This window comes from Pleurodeles waltl, chromosome 6 (assembly GCF_031143425.1).
Source record: "Pleurodeles waltl isolate 20211129_DDA chromosome 6, aPleWal1.hap1.20221129, whole genome shotgun sequence".
NCBI lineage: Eukaryota > Metazoa > Chordata > Amphibia > Caudata > Salamandridae > Pleurodeles > Pleurodeles waltl.
Window position 1 is genome coordinate 1,346,132,855 of NC_090445.1, and position 23,728 is coordinate 1,346,156,582.

Consider the following 23,728-nt stretch of genomic DNA (forward strand, 5'->3'; position numbering starts at 1 on the left):
AATAAAAAAAGAGAGATACCTGCTTACTCTGGGTCACTGGCAAATGCAGACAGTATCACAGGAAAATGGAGAAGAATGAGAAAATGAAGTTTCTTAAGAGAAACAGTGAAGATGTCATTAGGTACTCCTGAAAGGGAGTTTTCTAAAAGTGGCATTTTTAGAATTGTTGCTTGACCATATAAAAGGATTTCAAATTACAGTTCAGCAGGCACCATACAGGATATTTCCACCTGCTCCCAAACAAAAGTTATCACATATTCAATGTAAAAAGACAACCCAATGTTTCCCAATGAAAGGGTTCAGCTGACAGTAGTGAAAAATGAATTTGTGAGTTTTTCACTACCAGGACATGTAAAACTTAAGCGTACACATTCAACATTTTGCATGCACTGCACACTACCCTCTGCGCTGTTAAGGGTCTACTTTAAGGGTGACTTATATGTACTATAAAGGAGGTTTTAGACCTGGCATGGGGTTTATTTTACCAAGTTGAATCAGAAATTTAAAAAGCTTCACTGGCAGACCTGGGACATGTTTCAAGGGGCTGCTTAGTGGGTAGCATTATAAGTGTTGCAAGCCCACTGGCAGTATTTAATTTGTCAGTACTGGGTGTATAGTACACCAGTTTACTAGGGAGGTATAAGGAAAAGAATTATGTCACTCAGTTGTAAGACAATTGTTCCATGTTTTAGGGAGTGGGCACAAGCACAAGCACTTTGTGCACTTTAACACTACTAATCAGTGCTAAAGCCCTAAGGCTAAAAAGACCGATTCAGAAAAACAGGATTAGAGAAGTCAGAACGTTTGGGCTCACCCTGCAGAGAGGGCCAAGTCTAACATGACCTATTTGGTATTTCTCTTTTTACTTAAGTATTCCTGAAATGTAGAGCAAGGTAGACGTGTCTAGGAGAAGGTTTTAAACATTGAAGGAGCTCTTTCATTCTAATAGCCATATGTTGTAAAATATTGGCATTCATGTTCATATTTTGGATGTGCAATTTGGGGCATTTGTGTTAAAGAGCAAGATTGAGCCATGAATGAGAGGTTTGAGATCAGATAGATATCAATCACATATTTTGCAAAAAATGTCCTATGTGGTGATATGCATATGTTACGATACTATTAATACTAATGCAGAAAATACATAAATTAAATGAGGAAAACCTACACCATACCGTGAAGGTATTTCTAAGAAAAAATTGAAGTCAGAGTTACCCTTTTAGAATAAGATTGGTTTGGCATAGTAAAAGAGTGGCAATGGATGGACATTAAGGACTGATAACTTGTCAAGGATGTGCAGTAGAAGGGTTCATTATGTGAAAGCTGGGGAGAGACTGATAATGAACAGTTTACATCCAGCCACCATGCAGAATGGGTTGCATTGACTCCTGTTAAATAACCCCACCAACCTTGCTCAAGGGTAGAAAATATTTCCATTTCCACACCTCTATGGCCTAGCCTAAGGGCCGTGGAGGTTTTATTTTACACCCCCACCTCGCAAAATGGTGTGGGGTGGTAAATTACACTTTTGGGGTAATCACTCCCTTAACCAAATCACACAATTACCCACTGCATTGCTTTGGGGTAGCAAGTTTAATGCTCTCCAACCTCCCATTGCATTGCCCTAGTATGATAGGGGCATTTGCACCCTCTTCTCCACACACTGCTTCAGCAGGATGAGGTGTGGTAAATGTAGAAAAGCCTTCCCTGGTGCAGCACTCACCTCCTTACTACTACTCATTTACCAAGTTCAAGGAGAGAGATATACAGTATTCCCCACCATGCCTAAGGGTAGGGGTGCACACTATGCTGCACAAAATAGCCCAAGCATGGGCTGCTCTTTTTCAGCCTTCACCCTGCATTACCCTAAGTATAGAGTTGACTGAAAGAAGGAAAGTGGTGAATTTCATAATTCCATAGGCCACTGAATGCTGTGTGTGGAGGGGGATTTGTAAAAATATTTTGTGGCAGTTTTGAGCTAGCTGCTTTTCATTCACTAGTTGTATTTGCCATGCCACATGCAAGTACTTACAACTGTTACAGCATGCTGTTTGCAATTTGGAACAGGGTTCTGGGATGGAGCAGCTCTGAGATATTCTGTTTTTCTTTGTTCCTGGTTCCTCCTTGACTCATCTAATGTTGAAGTTAATGGAGGACCCACATGACTTGAAGTTCATCCTGTATCTGGTTTGTAATTGAGAACAGAGTGCTGGGGTGGCTGTCTGCCACTCATTCCTTTTTCTTGTTACAACCCCCCTCATTCTTAGGAAAATTGTAGGGAAAATGTATCTCTTGTGATTTAGCAAGGCAGGTGTTGGGGGTATTATGCATCGTGCACCCTCCTTGCTCAATAATAACTTTAAAAAACACTTCCTGATCTTGGGCAGTAAAGGGGTAATACATAAACCTTTTATTTTTTGGTAAGCTAGGGGAGTGGTAGACCTACAAACCCTACTCATGATAAGACATATGTACTTAAAAATGAAATCTTCCATCTTTGAACAAAGCATGGAACTTAAACAAATCAACTTCCCCAAACTATTCTGCATGGTGGGGGATAGAGGATCATCACATGGAAGACTTCTTTTAATCCCTGCTGTTGTTTGCAAAACCCAACAAAGATGAAAACAGCAGAAAAATCTTATTCCCCGTCCTTTGTTAAATGCCCCCTGAACCGCCACTGGGCAGTGTTCGGGGAAAACACATTTGTTTCCATGTCATTGGATTAGGCATAGCAGTGGCATTCAAAGAATGCCTTCCCTTGCCTAGAGCAAAGTGAGAGAATCAAATATTATACCCTTTTTGGAAAGTCACGGGTGGGCTACAATTCAGCTCCCCTAATGTTTCAGCAAGGCAGGGGGTATACACACCACAAATATCCCTTGTAAAGACGAGGGAGGACAAGCAATTCAAACGCCCCTCTTTTTGGGCATAACATCATGTTTAATGCCAGTGATGTTCCCTCCACTCTACCATTATGTTGGATGAAGGGGAAAATGTTTGTATATTTTAAGCCTTGGGAAATTGTGTGGTTATTTCCACCAATTGTAATTGGTTTCATGTGACAGTACTACCAATTGGGCATACTGTTCCTTTATGCACTGCAGCACACCTTCAAATTTGTGCACCAGTCGCACATAGGGTCAGTGTTTTCTATTTCCACTGCATTGCTCCCACTGCTACAGACTCATGCTTCCCCCAGGGCAGGGCCCAAGTGTAATATGGAGCTGCTGCTTTAAGCAGCTGTTCCATCTTTGTTTGTTCAGTAGGCATCCTCCTGAATTTCAAAGGAAAATAGAGATACTCCTGCAGGTGGTGCAGTGAGTGCAATGAGTACCTGCTTCAGGAGGATGTCTGGTGGAGTCCATAGTCAGAGTGTACATTGATGGTGTAAAACTTTATTACGGCACACAGCGAGTGCGCATCCTGACTAGCCTCTGTTTTCAGGGTACACACATCCATAATATAACACGCAAAAGAGGCAAAGTGTTACCACTGGTTCTATCTGTAGTACGGAGTTGGTCCCACAATCGTCTACAGGCCCTTCTGTGGCCTAGGGACTGCAAAACCAGGAGCATATGCCCACTGCGCCTAGAGGGCAATTTTTGTAACATGGCCCCTGTTGTTTGTTAACTGGTAGAGACACTCAGGGACACAGAAATACATTAGCAAAATCAAATACACAGGCATATGATCAGATATGCAACCCCACCTTTAGAAACCAGTACACACAATCAGAAATAACAGTATTCACCAACAGGCAAATGCACAATCAAACAGTCTAGCAACCACATACCCAATATCAAATGGCCTTTCACTGAGCATTACATGTTCATTTATCTGCTACCATACACTCACACAACCACCAACAGGTTTCAACACACTGACCATCATATACTCAAATTGCCACACCTCACCGTCAAAGTCTCACAAACCCACCATCTGAGACACACACACACCATGAGATGACTACACACCCACATTAAACACCCCTGCACACCATTCGATATCCATGTGCACCCTCAGGTACCACAATACCCAACATCAGACCCCCACATACACCATAAGATGCACACACACCTACACCCACACTTAAACTATCAAACACCCACATACAAAAACAAATGTCTTTGCATACAATCAGAGACCCACACATATGGCCAGATACTGAACCACAGTCACAACAGTGAACACTGACACACCTCAGCACATGATCAGATGCCCACACATGCCAGACTAGTTGTATGATTACCATTAGCAGACCATCAGATGTACACACACATGTACTGTTAAGTATCAAAGATCCACTCGATCACCTGGTCACACTCACCATTTGGCAACTGTAAGACATTGGGGTACAAGTTAAGAGGGATAACTAGCCACCTTAAATAATTAGTGCAATCCTTCTTGACAAGGTGAACTACTAAGGTCACTAAATTAACCTACGCCGAACCCCTTTGTAGCAAAGGTACAGAAAAAACAGGTGCAACTTAAAGGCAATGTGTAAAGTATTTATGTACTACACAAAACAGTAATAAAGTTAAAATAAACATTATAGAAATCCAAAACCAATTTAGAAAAATAGGTTACATTGTAAGAAAAAAAATGGCACTAAAATGACTAACGTTTAATAAGGGGGACCTGGAGATAAGAAATGTTAAATTTAAAATAAAAAATAGCACTGATAAGATTTAACTGACAACTGCTGTAAACTTGTTGCAGTAGACCAGGACCTCTGCAAATTGAGGCCGATGCGTTGGAGCGCTGTTCAGATAAAATAACTAGGTTCAATTATTTTGAAGGTTTTAACTTAGGAATTACCCTAAAAAATGGAAGTCAAAATCTTCAACAGGACAAGGCAGCAGACCATAGCCAAATGAGGCTCCGCAAGGGCAGATGACCATTGAACAAGGTCCTGTAGAAACCACTGTTTTTTAGCACAAAATCTCTGAGCAGAAGAAATTAGAATTCCGTGCCCATGAAAGTTGCGTCACCAGTCATATGCTTTTGGTGCCTTCGTCCAGTCATGATTTCTTTTATTCACACTTGTTAGACCTGGCATCCTTGTTGTGGTCTCCCCTATATTTTTGCCTTCCGATCTCCTGTTTTCCTGATTTCATTTTTGCTGGCTTTAGGATTCTGTACACTTTACCACGGCTGACCAGTGCTAAAGTACAGGATATCTATACTTTAAAACATAATGATATTGACTTATCCACAAGTGACATATTTAATTTACTTGTACGTCCCTAGCACAGTGCAATATATGTGCCCAGGGCATGTAAATAAAATGCTGCCTATGGGTGTGCAACACTGATTGTGCCACCCACTACAGAATCTATTTAAGCATGTCTCAGGCCTGCCACAGCAGAGCCTGTTTGTGCTGTTATAAAAATGTCATTTCGACCTGGCAAGTGCACCCACTTGCCAGTCCCAAACCTTTCTTTTTATTACATATATGTCACCCCAAAGGTAGACCCTGGTTAGCCCCAAGTGCTGGGTACAGTGTATTTAAGAAGTTGGACTTATACTTTTAAGTTAAACATGTCCAGGTAGTGAAAACTATTAAATTCATTTTTCACTACTGCAAGGCCTATCTCTCCCATAGGTTAATATTGGGGCTACGTTGAAACAACCTTTAAGTGTAACTTCCAATTGGGAAAAGATAGAAATTTGGAGTTTGGTGTCTCTGGACTCACAATTTAAAATCACAACTTATGGTGAGTTTGGATATTAAATTGTAAGTCTGAAAATGCCTCTTTTTGAAAGTTGACCCTTTCTTACTTTACCCATTCTGTGCCTCTTTCTGAAAACATGTATGGGGTAGATGACAGGTGGACTTTGTGCATTCCCTCTAAGCACAATGAGAGATTATGTGTGACTTGATGGGCCTTAATCAGCCATTAACAGGCTTGCTGGAGAGGGGTAGAGCTCAGAATTGTGACACCTACACCTGAATAGGCTTGTCCTGTCCACACACAATAGGGTTTACGGACCCTGCATTGACACACCAGCCTTGAAGCCAGGACATAGGAGACAGGGTAGCCGTGCACTTCAAAGGCATGGCTCTAGAAGCTTCTCCCACCTTCCAGAGCCAGGATACCAAAGTATAAATACTGGGCCTCAGACACCATCACTTCATTGCACTTCTGGACCTGATATACTCTGCCAGGAAGAAGAACTGCTATGCTGCTGTTCTACTGAAAGGACTGCCACTCTGCAGGACTGCTACTTTGCTTCATTTCCATAGGACCGCTGCCTGCTCTGAAAAAATGTTTTCAGGGCCATTCACCCCATCGGGACCCCTTCCCATTTGTTAATGGGTTAGCACCCATTTGAAATGGGTGCTAACTGCGAATTGCTTTGCCACCGCGTTCGCAGTCACAAAGCAATTCTACATTGCGATGCGAATCGCAAATAGGAAGGGGAACCAGGTTACCGGCTCACAAAATGGGAATGAGAATCGCGATGTGCTTTTTGCATGGTGCAAACAGCGAATTTCGCTGTTTGCGCTATGCAAAAAGCATCGTAAAATCTGGCCCTTAATCACTTTATTGGTGTTCCTCCAATGGGGCAAGACTGCAGACTGTTTCTAAAGATGGTTCCACAATGCTGGATATCTTCTCCACAAGGTCCTGTTGCAGAGAGTTTGCCATCACGAAAAAGATGAGTAGGAAACACCTGAATCTTTGGCCCAGTAGCAACACATGTTAGTTGGATCGGCTTGGAAGGTTTGTCCAAGTCCTCTGAAGGTCTTTGAAGCCAAATAGTATTTAAGGTCAAGATTTTCAGATGTGGTAGAAGAAGTCCATCCATACACAACCAATGGTTCCAAGACTTTAGGAACAGCAATTGGGAGTCCGGATTCACTCTACTAGAAGCCAACGGGAGGGTCCAAGTCAGGCCCGGTTGGGACTAGTCAGCTGAGCAGTTGCAAGAAAACCTGTAGCTTGTTGTATCACTGTAACGTGAACAGGTTAGCCTTAAGAATCCCGGAGTGCACTTCTTTATCCTGGATTAAAGAGAGAGCAGGTAAGGTCCTTCAGGGCTCTTCTCAAGTCTCAGAGAGACGACTGAGACCTCTTCTGATCTTCTTCAGGTTCAATAGTGTTCAGATGAGGATACTGGGTATACCACATTTGTGTCTGGCACCAGCCTGTTTGGTGTAAGTGACTCTTGGCCCCTCTCTAACCAACAGCTTAAAGGTTCTTAGCGATTACTGTGTACCCACTTTTGCAATATTTCCTGTGTGCCCTACTGCAAACAACACCATAGTGCCCCTTTCTGCCGAAAAACAATATAGTGAAATCCTTCTCTTCGTGTGCAGAACCTGTGTGCCCACCCAGAGTTGTGGCCTGGGTAATGAGCAACTCCTATAGGTCACTAGAAAACAGTTATATGGAGAGCTCAGTCCCAACTGGATAGGTGCCTGCTTACTGAGGGAATAGAAGAACAGGCTGGCCATTTGTCATTCCTAGGCTCAGCCCACATGGTCGTACTGCCAGAGGAACAAAACAGCTCCTCACATCCAAGCCTTTGTCTCTGCTCAGGAAGCAGTCTTCACACCTCATTCACGGCTTAAACCCTCAGATGGTAAAGCAAATTAAACTCCAGAGGATTTCAGACAGGGAACTGGTAAATTTCTAAAAGCACATTTTCCTTACTATTTTTTTAAATTCTGACTTCACCCTTGAATTGGACTTTTAATAATTACAATGAGGTTTGGAATGATGTTTCTAGATGTTTCCTAGCAAAATATGGCATTATTCATTTATGAGGGTACCACAGTGTTTAAATATGGAACAGCCAGCTTTACTACAGTGAAAATAGTTTTTAGTTGTTAGTCACTGTAAAGACATGTTTAACATTAATTTTCTACATGCCCTACATTGCAATATTATGCACCAAGCCTTATGAGCTATAAAGGCCTATATTGGGTGATCTATTAATATTTAAAACAAAGGTTTTGACAGGTTGAATAGCAGTTTTTACACTGCTACAGTCAGACTACAATAGTAGACCCAGAAGTCATATTTACACTGTGTGACAGTCCGAACGAGATGAGGACAACTGAAACAAGAAGTTATGGTGCTCAGGTAAGTGTTTTATTGTTCTCTAAACAAAAGGATAAATCAAGTGTGAGTTCGTTCTGTTGTTGCTCTTAGTCTCTCGCGAAGTTCTTCTTGGAAATGATGTGTCTTTCCCCTTTTCTTCTCTTTAGGTGGAGGTACTGTCAGTCTCTCGGACGTCCCATGAGGATATCGGAAAAGGAAATAAGGAAAACGAGGGTAAGTGGGACGTTAAGAGATACGTCTTTCTTATTAAATTTCTCAGACTGGGGTGGATAACAAAGGGGAGGGGTTGGTGTCTGTGTGGAATAGAGGGAAGTGCTTATTACTAATTTACTAGCGTGTTATTGTGTCCTTAGTGCTTCTTTTGTGCCCTCCCACCTCTTTTCCCCATTCACCCTCTACCCCTTCCCTAGTTTCCTTCCCCAGTCCCCTTCCCTGCCGTGCACCCTTTATTGGTCCAGAAGGACCGTACCTTCGTGAGCCACGACCCTCCTGGGCCGTGGCGGGCGTTGAAGTGGTCCTCCCTGCGGTAGGTTTCAACACGGCTTCCTGGTTCCAGTTCTCCGTCCTCCAGGTGGTGTTCCTTCTCTTGGTCTCTCGTCGCGCTTGCCGTCGGATGCCTTGCCTCGGTCTCCCTCCGTTCTCCGTCGTCTCCGTCTTCTTCTCCGTCGTCTCCGTTTCCTTCCTCCTTCTCCTTCCTCTCTTTTCTTGCCGGCTCCACCGGCTTTTCATCGGCGACGACGTCCCTCTCTGGCCAATCCGGGGTCGGGAAACCTATCCAGGTTTCCCTGGCAACGTCCTGACGCCGGCCTCCCTCGGGACGCGTCTCCCCGGTAACAGGGAGACGCGGAGATGACGTGTTAGAGGAGTCCGACACGTCATCTCCGGCCTCCTGTCTCGCGGTGATCGGGTTTACCCCGTCACATACCCCTTCCCAAGACAGGTCCTGTTCCAGGACCGAATCGGAAACCGGGAAGCGAGAGAGATAATCAGCAGGGACGTGCAAACTCCCAGGAACATGTCGGACCTGAAAGGAGAATGGTTGAAGTTCAAGGAACCACCTGAGAATCCGGGCATTCGTATCTTTATGAGCGGCAAGCCAAGTGAGGGGGGCGTGATCCGTAAAAAGTACAAAAGGCCGGCCCAACAGGTAATACTGTAGACAATCCACGGCCCATTTAATGGCCAAACACTCCCTTTCTATTATGGGGAAACGACGTTCCCGAAGGCCCAGTTTGCGGCTGATATACACAACGGGATGATCGAGTCCCTCCGCTCCCGGCTGCGTCAGAACCCCCCCGAGCCCCACATCGGAGGCATCAGTGTAAAGGTGAAAGGGTTTTGAAAAATCCGGGCATAACAATATGGGTTCTTTGGTTAAAGAGTTCCTCAAACGTTCAAAACTGGAAGTTTGAATAGCAGAGAAAGGTAATAGCTGATTTGGATGAGATTTGGACAGGAGGTCCGTAAGGGGAGCGGCTAGAGTGGAATAGTGAGGTATGAAACGCCGATAATATCCTACTAGGCCCAAGAAAGAGCGCAAGTCTTTTTTAGTTTTCGGGAGAGGGGCATGTAAGATCGCGTCTACCTTCTGGGCTTGGGGTTGAAGTGTTCCCTGACTGATTCTGTATCCCAGATATGAAATGTCGGTTTTCCCGATAACACATTTCTTGGGATTGGCTGTCAACCCAGCCTCGGTGAGTGCATTAAAAACTTGGCTTAGATGGTCTAAATGGTTTACCCAGGTATCGCTAAAAACAACTACATCATCTAAGTATGCTGCTGAAAAAGCAGGGTAAGGTTTTAATATACTATCCATTAACCTTTGGAAAGTGGCTGGGGCCCCATGTAGCCCAAAAGGTAATACAGTAAAATGATACAGCCCGGACTGGGTAGAAAATGCCGTTTTTTCTTTATCTTCGGGGGCTAAGGGTATCTGCCAATATCCTTTGGTTAAATCTATTGTGGACATATATTTCGCCTTTCCTAGTTTCTCTAGGACATCGTCAACCCTAGGGATGGGATACGTGTCAAATAACGAATTCTCATTAAGTTTTCGGAAGTCTATGCAGAACCTGACCGTACCGTCAGGTTTTGGTTCAAGAACTACGGGCGAACACCAGGGACTGGTAGAGGGCTCTATTACTCCTAGGGTCAACATTTTCTGTATTTCATTTTCTATAACCTGCTTCCTTGCTGCTGGGATGCTATAGGGTCTGACCCGGACTACTGTGTCGGGTTTTGTTCGTATCTTATGACGGATTAGTGTGGTTCTACCGGGGTCTTCTGAAAACAATTGGTGGTATTGCTGCAACAAGCGGTATACCTGCCTCTTTTCCGCTTCTGTTAATGCTTCATCTATAGTGGGTAGGGTTGTCCCTTTGGCTAGTGTGGTAGGGCAAAATTCAATTTTCGATTCCTTACTCGGGTACAGAAGGCTAACTATTCTTGGGGTAGTGTTGGGTGTCTCGGGTGTCTCCCACTTCTTTAAAAGATTTACATGATATATTTGGGTTTTCCTGGGGTTGGTTGTTATTTCCACCAGGTAAGTTACAGGAGAGACGGCTCGGATGATTCTATGGGGGCCTTGCCATTTCGCAAGCAATTTATGTTCGGATGTGGGTCGCATGATTAAGACCTGTTCATCGGGTTGGAAAACTCTTAACTTACTCCCCTTATCATAATAATGCTTTTGGGTTCTTTGAGCCTGGTCCATATTGTCTTTTACCTCGTCCCATAATCCCTGTAAATGCGTTCTCAAGTTATGAGCATATTCCAACAATGGAGTCCCTCCCTCCATGGCTTCTTCCTCCCAGGCCTCTACCGCCATGTCCAGAAGGGAACGCGGTTGTCGCCCGAACACTAGCTCGAATGGGCTATGCCCCGTGGAAGCCTGTTCGTGCGTTCGGATCGCGTATAACACCAACGGTAATTTCTGATCCCAGTCTCTCCCTGTGTCGTGCACAATCTTTCGAAGTAACGTTTTGATAGTACGATTATATCGTTCGACCAAACCATCCGTTTGAGGATGATAAACGGATGTTTTGATCTGAGATATGCCTAAAGTTTTACACACTTGTTTCATCAAGGTGGACGTAAAGGGAGTGCCCTGATCGGTGAGTATTTCCTGAGGGAATCCAAGACGCGAAAACACCGTTATCATCGCCTGGGCTACGGTCTTTGTTGTCATACTGGTCAGGGGAATAGCCTCTGGGTATCGGGTAGCATAATCAACTATGACCAGTATGTAAGTGTGTCCTTTTGAAGAAGGAACCAAGGGTCCAACCAAATCCATCCCTATCCGTCTAAACGGAATATCTATGATGGGGAGGGGTATGAGTGGTGCTTTTTTTGGTTTACCTGGTTCAGTCAGTTGACACCTGGGACATTGAGCACAATATTTTCTTATGTTGGCAAAAACACCGGGCCAATAAAATCGCCTGAGGAGATATTCTTCAGTTTTGTCCCTCCCAAAGTGTCCCCCTCCCGGATGATTATGAGCAAGCGTAAGGATGTGGTCCCTATAGTATTCAGGTACTATGAGTTGTTTTCTTTTTTCCCCGGTACGTGTGGTGCTTACTCGGTATAGGAGATTATTTTTGATTAGGAAGTAGGGACCCACCTCATCCATTTCCTCTGACACTGCGGTTCTCCAGGCGTGAGATGGGGAGGGATCTTCTCTCTGTTGTTGAGCAAAACTGACAGGTGCCTCGTGGATTTCTGCTACCAATCCTCTTATGGTGTTCTGACTAGTACTATTTCGGAACTGTTCTCTTTCTATTCTTTTGTCCCTTCGGGTCAGTTTTCTACGTGTTATTGGACATTCAATTGGACTTCCTGAAAACGGGGCTTCACCCCACCAGTCCTGTGAGATTTTAGAGTCTCTAACCTGATCCAATAGTTCTTGAAAATGAAGGTAATCTGTTCCCACGATACAATCCTCGATCAATTTTGGCATTATCCCCATCGGGAGACTATCCCGGTAGGGCCCCCATTCTATCTGTAGTATTTTTAACGGGTATTGCTCCTTGTCCCCGTGAACACAACAAATATGTACCCACTGTCTTGTCTCTGAACCCAGAGTGGTTATCAGGTCTTCCCTTATTACGGACTGGCTGCACCCGGAGTCGACGAGGGCACACACATACCGTCCATTGATTTTTACAGTCTGCTTGAACTTGTGGTTACCTTTCCCTGTACATAGGACCCTACGCCTTGTAACCCCTATTTCCATCGGCTCACCTCCTTCGTGTTTCTGAGGACACATACGGGCGATATGCCCCCATTCCCCGCAGTGGTAACATTGGGGTCCCTGTACAGGGGGGCCTTCTGGGATTCTACGGGAAACGGTATTGTCCAGTGGATTCTTTGGGAGGGTTTTTACAGGTGGCAAGACTGGTTTTATGTTGGGCCGTGGTGGTATATTTCGTATGTCGGTGGAGTGATGATACGCGCAGGCCAAATCAATTGCTGTGTTAGTGTCTACTTTTGGATGCTGTCGTATCCAGTGTTTTGTGGCTAAGGGTAGAGCATCCAAGTATTGTTCCAGTATAATGATTTGTATCACTTCTTCACGGCTATCGCCAATAGGCCCCAACCATTTTAAGGCCAAATCTTTTACACGGAAATAAAAGGTCCGGGGGTCCTCATTTGGTCCCCACTTGACCTTGCGGAATTTCATCCGGTAGTATTCAATATCATGCCCGACACGTTCCAAAATACTGGATTTTATATCCTTGTAGGGTGTGAGACCTCCGGGATTAGCAGCCTGATAGGCTGCTTGTAAGAGGCCAGTTAGTAATGGAGCAACATATTGTCCCCAGCGTTCTTCAGGCCATTGAGCTGACGACGCCACCCTTTCAAAGTTAGTAAAGAAAGACTCTGGGTCTTCTCCCTCTTGATATTTCTGCAATACTGAGCTGGGAACGTTCGGGTGGACTTTACTAGCGGCAATGGTCTCGGTTAATTTTGTCATGGCCGTTTCGTGTACCAGCTGGTTATTGGCAAGAATGGTGGCCTGGCTTTTCAAGGCCGATTGTAAAGCCTCTCTGTCCTCTTTTGCTTCCCTTTGGTGAGCCTCCCATACCAGCTGCAAATGTCTTTGTCCTTCTGCTAGCTGTTTGATCATATCCTCGAGGGAAGGGTTGTCACTCATTGTGTACTCTGTTCGGTTGTCGTAGGGCCCCTAAGGGTCCCACTTCTGACACCACTGTGACAGTCCGAACGAGATGAGGACAACTGAAACAAGAAGTTATGGTGCTCAGGTAAGTGTTTTATTGTTCTCTAAACAAAAGGATAAATCAAGTGTGAGTTCGTTCTGTTGTTGCTCTTAGTCTCTCGCGAAGTTCTTCTTGGAAATGATGTGTCTTTCCCCTTTTCTTCTCTTTAGGTGGAGGTACTGTCAGTCTCTCGGACGTCCCATGAGGATATCGGAAAAGGAAATAAGGAAAACGAGGGTAAGTGGGACGTTAAGAGATACGTCTTTCTTATTAAATTTCTCAGACTGGGGTGGATAACAAAGGGGAGGGGTTGGTGTCTGTGTGGAATAGAGGGAAGTGCTTATTACTAATTTACTAGCGTGTTATTGTGTCCTTAGTGCTTCTTTTGTGCCCTCCCACCTCTTTTCCCCATTCACCCTCTACCCCTTCCCTAGTTTCCTTCCCCAGTCCCCTTCCCTGCCGTGCACCCTTTATTGGTCCAGAAGGACCGTACCTTCGTGAGCCACGACCCTCCTGGGCCGTGGCGGGCGTTGAAGTGGTCCTCCCTGCGGTAGGTTTCAACACGGCTTCCTGGTTCCAGTTCTCCGTCCTCCAGGTGGTGTTCCTTCTCTTGGTCTCTCGTCGCGCTTGCCGTCGGATCCCTTGCCTCGGTCTCCCTCCGTTCTCCGTCTTCTCCGTCTTCTTCTCCGTCGTCTTCTCCGTCGTCTCCGTTTCCTTCCTCCTTCTCCTTCCTCTCTTTTCTTGCCGGCTCCACCGGCTTTTCATCGGCGACGACGTCCCTCTCTGGCCAATCCGGGGTCGGGAAACCTATCCAGGTTTCCCTGGCAACGTCCTGACGCCGGCCTCCCTCGGGACGCGTCTCCCCGGTAACAGGGAGACGCGGAGATGACGTGTTAGAGGAGTCCGACACGTCATCTCCGGCCTCCTGTCTCGCGGTGATCGGGTTTACCCCGTCACACACTGCCACTGCAGTGGAATGCACAATAGGTGTGGTAGTCCACTAGTGGCATTTAGCTTACAGACCATGGTTTCACCTTGGAGCATATACTAGTGACTTATAGGGTAAGATACATATGCCAATCAGGGATATACCAATTAAACCTTGTTAAAATTGTGAGCACATGCGCTTTACTATTAGTTAGTAAGGGTAAAGTGCAAAGAGTTGTAATCGTGTGACCCAGGACACTGGTAGAAGACACAAGTGGTTAGGACAAGAAAATGACAACGTTCTAAAAGTGTCATATTCAGAATTGTGACTTAAAATTCTACTTTACCATTTAAAGAGGACTTCAAAAGTTATCAGTAATTAAATGTAATAAGGTAACCCAGTGTTAGTCAATTGGATTCATATGCATTACAATACTGTAAAATGACGTTAGAGTTTTCCACAGCTAGGACATGTAAGACTCAAGTACAGATGTTGTACTTTTCACATACAATGCACCAGGCCCTATGAGCCTTTAGGGCCTACCTTAGGAGTTACTTCTCATGATTAAATAGGAAGGTTTATGCCTGGTAAAAGTTTTTTTTCCATGTTCCGTGTTCCAGACTGCAGGGCAGGCCTAAGATGTTTGAAAATGAAACTTCACTGGGTGGCACAATGCGTGCTGTAGGTTCATTACTAATATTTAATTTACAGGAACAAGGCATATGTAGTACCATTTACTAGAGCTAACAAGCAAATTGAATGTGACAATAGGTGTTACACAATTTTGCCATGTTTGAAGGCAAGGGCACTTTAGCACTGGTTATAAGTGGCAATGTGCACAGTCCTAATGCAAACAAAAACTAATTTGGCAAAATTGGAGGAATTCAATCAAAAGGTTTGTGGGAATACCACGCTGGGGATGTCAGCTCTAACACATTTGATCAGTTCAATGATCCATCTTTTATGATTGTTCTTAGAACCTCTTGTTTGAGATTATACAACACTGCCAATGATTGAAAGGTACAGTTCAGCAGCTTCTCTTCCTTTTGCAGATAGGTGTTCTCATTCAGGATTATCATAACAGACTTTCATATGCTTGATTCTTCAACAAGAATAGATACAAAAGCTCAGATTCCAACAACTTATCAAGCACTCAAAAATGTGTTCAGCAAAACTGGAGTATCACTGTTGCATTACGCAGGCCTCCAGAGAAAGTTCTCACAAACAGAAATATCATGAACGCTGCATATCTAAATTAAACAGTTAAACAATCAAATCTCCTAAAAGGCTAATTTTGGTGATGTGTTTGTTCATTTTGACAGTTTTGTAATAGTTGCTATACAAGAGGCCATTCTCAAGTTAAGGTACTACCCCAATCATAGCTGCCTTCAACGCAGTGTTCACATAAATTTAGCTTCTTCCCCACCATACACCATTTCCAATGGCAAATATTTTAAAATTACATAATTACATTCATAGTAAAGAAAAGAAAAAAACATTGCCCCAATATTTCTGAGAAAAAATGTTTAACACATGGCCACAACAACGAACTTATCAAGACAGGAATCAGTGTAATTTGCTATAAAAATACAAATACCGTTAGACAGAAATCTGAAACAGTTATCCAATCAACATTTATATTTTTATCTATGCCAGTCCAGATCCTTGCTCACACCATCATGCACACTCTTAGATATTAAGCCACACAGTTATTCAGGGTCTCCGTCACATCCTATTTGCACCTTCAACAAGTGCTAGCATGGTGAAATTAAGTTTTTTTGTATAATGGTGGGTGAGGGTACCTTAAATTCCAAGAATTATCCAGCTCCTAACTGCAGAACTTGTAATGACTCTTTCTCCACCATTCCATCCTTGGGTAGTTCCGCCTGTGGATTCTCCTTCGTATTTATCACTTCCTCTATAATCAGAATATTTTCCGGTATCACTAAAGTCTAAATTAGTCTCTGAAATGGGAGACACCATAATTTATAAGAATTGGATTGAGGACAATGTTACGAGTAAGATTTTTAATTAACCTGCGAGCAGCGTTTATTTTATTTCCTCATATTGTGCAAACAAGCAAAGTGCTAACTTGTCGACTTTTCATAAATGTTAGCAGGAAAATAACTTAAATGAAAAGAAAAAAACAATCCTTTGAAAAGTTTCACTGTAAATCTAACCCTGCCGCCCTCTCTCCGTCCATATGGATAGGACATAGGGCATATGCAATGAAAATACAACATTTATAGTTTTCTCTGATATACGCCCAAGAATTTTGTGTAGTGAGTAATCACTTCTTGTCATAGTACTTCCCACAGGCGTGCAGAGATTTACAATTTATTTCTGAATGAGGTCTAGGCTGGAAACGAAAATAAAACAATGCAGCATTCATATTCTTACACGTAAGTTTTCCTTAGCCTCTGTCTCGTGAATCTTCTTTTTAGCCAATGTGAGAAGGCAGTGGATAGAGACAGGTTTCAGTCTAAAATTGGCATTCTCAGAGTAATGAAGGCATCTTGAGTTGCAAACACCAGAGAAACGTTATTTTACCTTTTTCACAGCCTCTGCTGAACCACACACAGTACAGTATAAGACCTGACATTTTGTTAAAGTCTGCAAACGTTCCAAACTCTCTGCTTGAATTCTTCCTTTTTTAATCTATCCGTTCATTGGGTTTTACACCTTTGAACGTTGAGAACTTACATCGGCATTACATAGGATGTATTTGTTTTATCAAAATAAATTACTGCAATAAAATCGTCTCCAGATGAAGTTCCATATGTATATTAATGTTGATCAAGAGCGTGCACAATCACAATATAATGTTCGAGGCGTTCAGCCATAAGCCTCATATTTTGTCTTTTTACCAGTGTACTGCCCTTGATTTGTATACCAGATACTCAGTATTACCGCTGTATTCCTTACTTTTATTTCACATAGCTATTATTGGGGTTTATTAATCCCGCCAGTGTGACACGCTATGATTCTTTTAGCAATGAGAAAGGTCATTACAATTAAAATACGCGTACAGCGCGGGCCCCCAGATCATCCATGATTGATCAGAGAACTAATTTTGGGGCCAGATGTAGGAAATCCATGAATTGCGACTCGCAAATTGCGAATCGCAATCCAGGATGCAGAACGGTGTCTCAGACACCGTCTGCGACTCGCTATGGGGTCGCAAAGACCCACCTCATCAATATTCATGAGGTGGGTCGCTTTTTCCATGACTGTGACTGCTTTTTAAATAAAGCAGTTTTTTTTCTTCATTTTGCACCCCGTTTTCCTTAAAGGAAAACGAGTTGCAAAATGAAAAAAATACCGAAACCATTTGGTTTCGTTTTTTTCAGAATAGGCAGTGGTCCAAAGGACCACTGCCTGCCCTGACAAAATATTTTTTTCGACATTCACAAAGGGGAAGGGGTCCCATGAGGACCCTTTCCCTTTTGCGAATGTGTTACCACCAGTGTGACACTGGTGGTAACTGCGAGTTGGTTTGCGACCGCTTTCGCGGTCACAAAGCAACTCTGAATTGCGATGCGAGTCGCAAATAGGAAGGGAACACCCCTTCCTATTTGCGAGTCGCATTCCCAAATTGCGAGTCGGTACCGACTCGCAATTTTGGGAATGAGCATCGCAGGAGGCCGTTTGCATGGCGCAAACTACGTTTTTCGCAGTTTGCGCCATGCAAACGGCTTGCTACATCTGGCCCTTAGTTCTAACTCTAGTGGCCTGACTGTTACTCTTCCTAATTTTTTTCCGAATGCTGCTTCAGTACGTCTGTATAACCGGACACTCCCATACTGTGTGGAAATAAGTCAAATCTTGGAGAGGCTCTTCCCCTCTATATTAATCAGAGCAATGTTGTAACATGAATCACAGTCGGTTGATGGTTTTCCAGGATTTAAAATAATTGCGATAGTTGGCCATTTCAGACATGAGCCTGTGAGCACCTTTCATAGGATGCTTTGATAGACAGCTTTCACATGTGAAGTAAGTAATAAGGAGTACTTCTTAAAGAATTCTGATAGAGTACTATTGAGCCACGGAATCTTCCCTGAGGGCACGGTAATAATAGCCTACTGGTTTCCTCCTATAACCAGGTCCAATTCAATATGTTCCATTGTGGATTAAGTACAAACCGGTAGGTCATGTATCATAAGGGTCTCTCTTCTGGCTAATGGGGGAAGGCTTTTGAGAGTATAGGGCTTGTTAGACTTTTCATCCTTGGCGTGGTCTCCCTTAACTTTTTGCCTCTGTTCCCCAGGTTGTTGTTGTAAGCTGGACTCTGATTTTACTGTTTCTGTTACTCTGGGCACTTTACCACTGCTAACCAGTGCTAAAGTGCAAGTGCTCCTTTACGAAATGTGTATGTAATTGGCTTACCCGTGATTGGCATATTTGATTTATTAGTAAGTTCCTAGTACAATGCACTAGAGATGCCAGGGCCTGCAAATCAAATGCTACTAGTGGGCCTGCAGCACTGGTTGTACCACCCACATAAGTAGCTCTGTAATCATGTCCCAGACCTGCCATTGCAGTGTCTGTGTGTGCAGTTTTAACTGTATATTCGACTTGGCAAGTGTACCCACTTGCCAGGCCTCAGCTTTCCCTTTTCTTACATGTCATATACCCCTGAGGTAGGCCCTAGGTAGCCCCAAGGGCAGGGTGCAGTGTATGTTTAAGGTAGGACATATAGTACTGTGCTTTACATGTCCTGAAAGTGAAATATTGCTAAATTCATTTTTTCACTGTTGTAAGGCCTGTCCCTCTCATAGGTTAACATGGGGGCTATCTTTAAATCTGATTAAAGTGTAGATTCCCTTAGGGAGCGGATGGACATGTGGAGTTTGGGGTCGCTGAGCTCACAATTTAAAAATACATCGTTTAGTAAAGTTGATTTTAAGATTGTGTGTTTGAAAATGGCACTTTCAGAAAGTGGGCATTTTCTTGCTTATACCCTTTCTGTGACTCAGCCTGTTTGTGGATTCCCCATCTGGGTCAATTTGACAGTTGAGCTGGTTGCCCCACACACCAGACAGTGACACAAAGGGAGCTGGGGTGTAGTCTGCATTTCCTGATGAGCCATCTGTGCTAGGAGGGAGGGGAGGAGTGGTCACTCACACCAGAAAGGGCTGAGCCTGCCCTCAGACAATGCAGTCTCCAACCCCCTGGTGAGTGTCTGGGGCCCGGCCTGGGCAAGGCAGGACTTCACATTTAAAAGAGACTTTACTTTGAAGTAGGCCTACTTCAAAGGAGAAATTTGGTATAAGAAGGGCACCCAAAACCACAGACTTTAGAACACTTCTGGAAACAAGAGGAACCTCTGCCTGGAGAAGAGCTGAAGAGCTGAGGAAGAAGAATTGCCTTGCCTGTGACTGTGCTTTGTGGAGCTATCCTGCAGTTGCTGCTTCTGCCAGAGTAAGAGGGCAAAGACTGGACTTTGTCTGCCTTCCATCTTGAGAAGAAATCTCCAAGGGCTTGATTTAGAGCTTGCTGTTTGAAGACTCAGGGACAGCAAAGACTTCTCCCTTACCAGCACCTGGACTCTCTGCTGAGACTCCTGCTCTGACAAGTGGTGCCATATCCAGTCCTTGGGACCTTGAAAGGAAAAGCTGGTGAAAATCCAAGGAAATCGACTTCGGACGACTCCGGACTGACGCCGCTGCTGAATCTGGTGACGCCGCCGGCAACCGACTCCGTGATCTTTGGTGGAACGCAACAACCTTCGCAGGCCCGACACCGCTGCAGCCCCACCAAAGTCTGTGACTCCGTGGAAGTCGCCGCACCACGTCGTGACCGATGCCGATCGAAGTGTGCGGATTCGACGTATCGCATGGACTCTGCGATCCCTGATTTCACGCATCGGCTTGTTTTCACTCTTCACCAAGGTACTGTACCTGGGGGTCTGCGTGACTCCGTGGCCAGCGCCGCTGGTGTTGGATTGTTGGGAACAACTCTGTCACGATGCCATGTTAACACCGCATCGAAGCATTTTGTGTTTCTAAGCGCTATTTTTGAGTTTAATCTTTAAAAATTCATAACTTGACTTGTGTATTGTGGATTTTTGTTGTATTGGTCTTCTTTTGTTTAGATAAATATTTCCTATTTTTTTAAACCTGTGTTGTGTCATTTTGTAGTGTTTTCATTGAGTTACTGTGTGTGTTGGTACAAATACTTTACACCTAGCACTCTGAAGTTAAGCCTACTGCTCTGCTAAGCTACCAAGGGGGTAAGCAGAGGTTAGCTGAGGGTGATTCTCTTTTACCATGACTAGAGTGAGGGTCCTTGCTTGAACAGGGTGTAACCTGACTGTCAACCAAAGACCCCATTTCTAACAGGGCTCCGTCTTCAGTTTATATGAAGAGGGCTATTGTGCTGCCTAATTCTTAATGCTCAGCCAGTACAAACATTTCCCAGCCTTAGAACGCATCTCGTAGACCCTACACTAAGTATTGAGCTAGCCAAGACAAGTGGAGTGGCACAACTGGTGTTGAAGGCATGCCCTAGTCTAGTCCAATTTGCAGTGGTTGTCAAAGGCAGGATCAATCATCCCTCTCTAGTTCTAGAATTTGGTTCTGAAGATTAATTACTTCCAACCTCTTGTCCCGTTCTTTACCACTAATTAATGCCACAGTTCTGCCCATGATCACTTTCTTAAATGTCTTTCACAGGGTGGTCAAGGAGATAACTGAACCTGTGTTAACGTCAAAATACCCCCTAATATTGTCTCTAAGAAATTCTGCTGGTGGGGTATCAAGTAGTCACCAAGCATTTAGATGCTAGTGGCCCCGTCTGCCACCCATTGTTTGTTGTATCAAGAGCTGAATTGGAGAATGATTGGAGAGAAACCACAGAGAAGGATGCAGGTGTGTGACCATGTGGGCTTCTGTATCCGGGAACAATGGATATTCAATATGCAAGGGGGAACTGTGAGTAGGCAAGGACGAAGCATGCTACTTCTCAATCTCATGATGTTCCTGCCACAACTCAATAATGCCCAGAGTACCCCACAGCTTATAAAGGAATTGAGGCATTTATGGTGCTAGGGATTTGTTTGTGTCCAAATACACATCCATCATGGCATTGAAGTCCCAACCCACAATTGTCATCCTGGATGGGGATTCTATCCATAACTGAGTGAGAGTGTTCAGCATTGGTGCCAGTAAAGGGGGATGGCACATACTTATAAACATCAGTGGATGACCCTCAAAGGGTAAATTATCATGCCATACCACTCTAAGGGATCTGTGTGAATCTTACTAGCCATCAAGGGTAACAACTTCTGTAATAGTATGGCCACCCCTCTGGAATTGTGTGTGTTTTCAGAATAGTATACACTGTTGTAACTGTGTCTCCCAATGAATTGGTGCCCGATGGCCACTAAGTGCATGTATTGCATGATTAGTGTTGAGGGATGGTGATATTTGTCATAGTGCATTATTGCTCCTGTTTTCATTTTGTCATTGAGCCTGTTGACATTCCATGAGAATATGCAATCACTCTGCTGAGTGTCATAAATTAAATTTGTTGTTATTGTCTGTTAATGAGAGCATCTACTGTGTATGCCTGTCATGAGGGCCTGATTAAACAAATAAACCATAACATAAACTACAACACCCCAACATTCACACCAACAGACCACTCCACCCTTCCAAAGAATACACATCTGCTGTCCTAAAGAAATAAATGTAAAAGACTATACAATGAAGGAAGGAATTGAGGGATACAGAAAAAGTATAGCCTGGGAATGTGGGTAATAGGGAGGGAGAAGGGTATGGAGGGGGAACAGAGAGAGGTGGCCTACAGTGTATTTTATTCAAAAGGGCTGTCTTTCATATGCTTGTTTGGTCTGAAGCGATTTGTCAGTTGTGCCACCCCCCTAATATTGCACAACACTGGCAATCTCCATTTGGTAGCGAGTGTCCCTCTGGATTGGCAACTGGCAAGCTGTGGGAGGTGAATTAGGGTGGCCACCACCTGAAAAGACCCATCCTGTGCACTTCTACCTCTTGTGTCAAGTCACAGCGACTGAGCATAGGGAGGGCCATCGTTAATTATGTCTTTGAATTGATTTAGGCCATCTATTCAGGTCCAGATGAGAGTCTGTTGTTGACCATCTTTCTTTTCTGAATCAAAGATGATCCCTTTACATGGGTAAGTGTCCTCACTGTCCCACCTCCTAACCCTCTATGTGATGTTTTCTGCTGAGCTGGTCTCCTCCAGGAGAGTTCATATTCTCTGAGGCTGGTGGGTTGCGATGGGGCAACTGCCAACCAGAGTGTTGAATTTTCTGTTCAAAGTGGTTTGCTATTGGACCTATGTTCAGGTCTAATCAGGAGATTCAACAAATGTGGCTTGTTGTCGAAAAGTACCTTCAACTTAGCTGGGCACGTGAGCATTATAGTTCAGGCCCATCGCACAGTTTTTGCTTCACAGTATCAAAAAGTCATCTTTGCTCTGGCATACGTTTATTATAGTCTAAAAATATCAGGATTTTGTGACATTCCAAAACCAAGTCCACTGCTATTCTGGTCGTCCTGAGGGTTATTCTTATGGAACCTTGTGATCATCATTCCAGTTGGCATACCCCGAAGCTGCAGCTCACTGAGTACCCTAAAGACTCTCTCAATTAAGAAGCATGACTGGAGAAAAACTCAATTTCTGTTTTTGAATTATGCAGCTTAGGTCTTTTACTGTCTTCCGCTGCAGAGATCCTAGTTTTAACTCCAGTGACACAATTCACAGCATTTCTTGCTTTAATTATTATTGAATTTTCTTGAGACGACTGCCTAATTTATTCACATCTGGTGGAAAATATTTCTCTATTACAGCATCATCTATCTTTGTGAGTATAAAACGTCTCGCATCTGTTCATTTCTAAAACGTTTGTGCTTTTACTACTGAGTTTCATCGCCATGAGAAATGTAATACCTTTCCTCAAGTAGACGGATCCAAATGTGAATAGCTCAATGCAGAAATGTGGCATGTAGATTGTTGCTTGCAATTGTTTGGTGCAATTTTATGTGGTGTGCATTCTAGCTCTGGTTGAACCTGTTCTGATTAAAATGCAGATCAGCTGATCAATGTCAGATACAGATTTGAGCCTATATACAGTGACTATAATAAATGATTGTGTACAGTGAAGCATCATAACTTTCTGTCTTCTGTTTATTGAGGGTGAAAGGTAAGTGTGTGCCTGAGTAATCACGTAGATACTTTTGATTAGTTATTTATGTGTGCTTTGTCTACAGCAGATAAGACACTCAAATGTTACTGGAGAGTGTTGTTGGTAAACCATCACTTCTATACTTTCGGTCATTTACAAAACAAAAAAAGCAAACCAGTTAAGGTAAAACTTGATGAGCACATTCAGGATCAGTCTAGATCCTGCTATCCCCATGATGATTTAGCTGTAAACCAGTTTGGCCTCAGGCTCAACCAACGTATTTCATAATTAATTTTAATAGTGTTTTCCAATATATATTATACTCTGTCACCAAAGAATG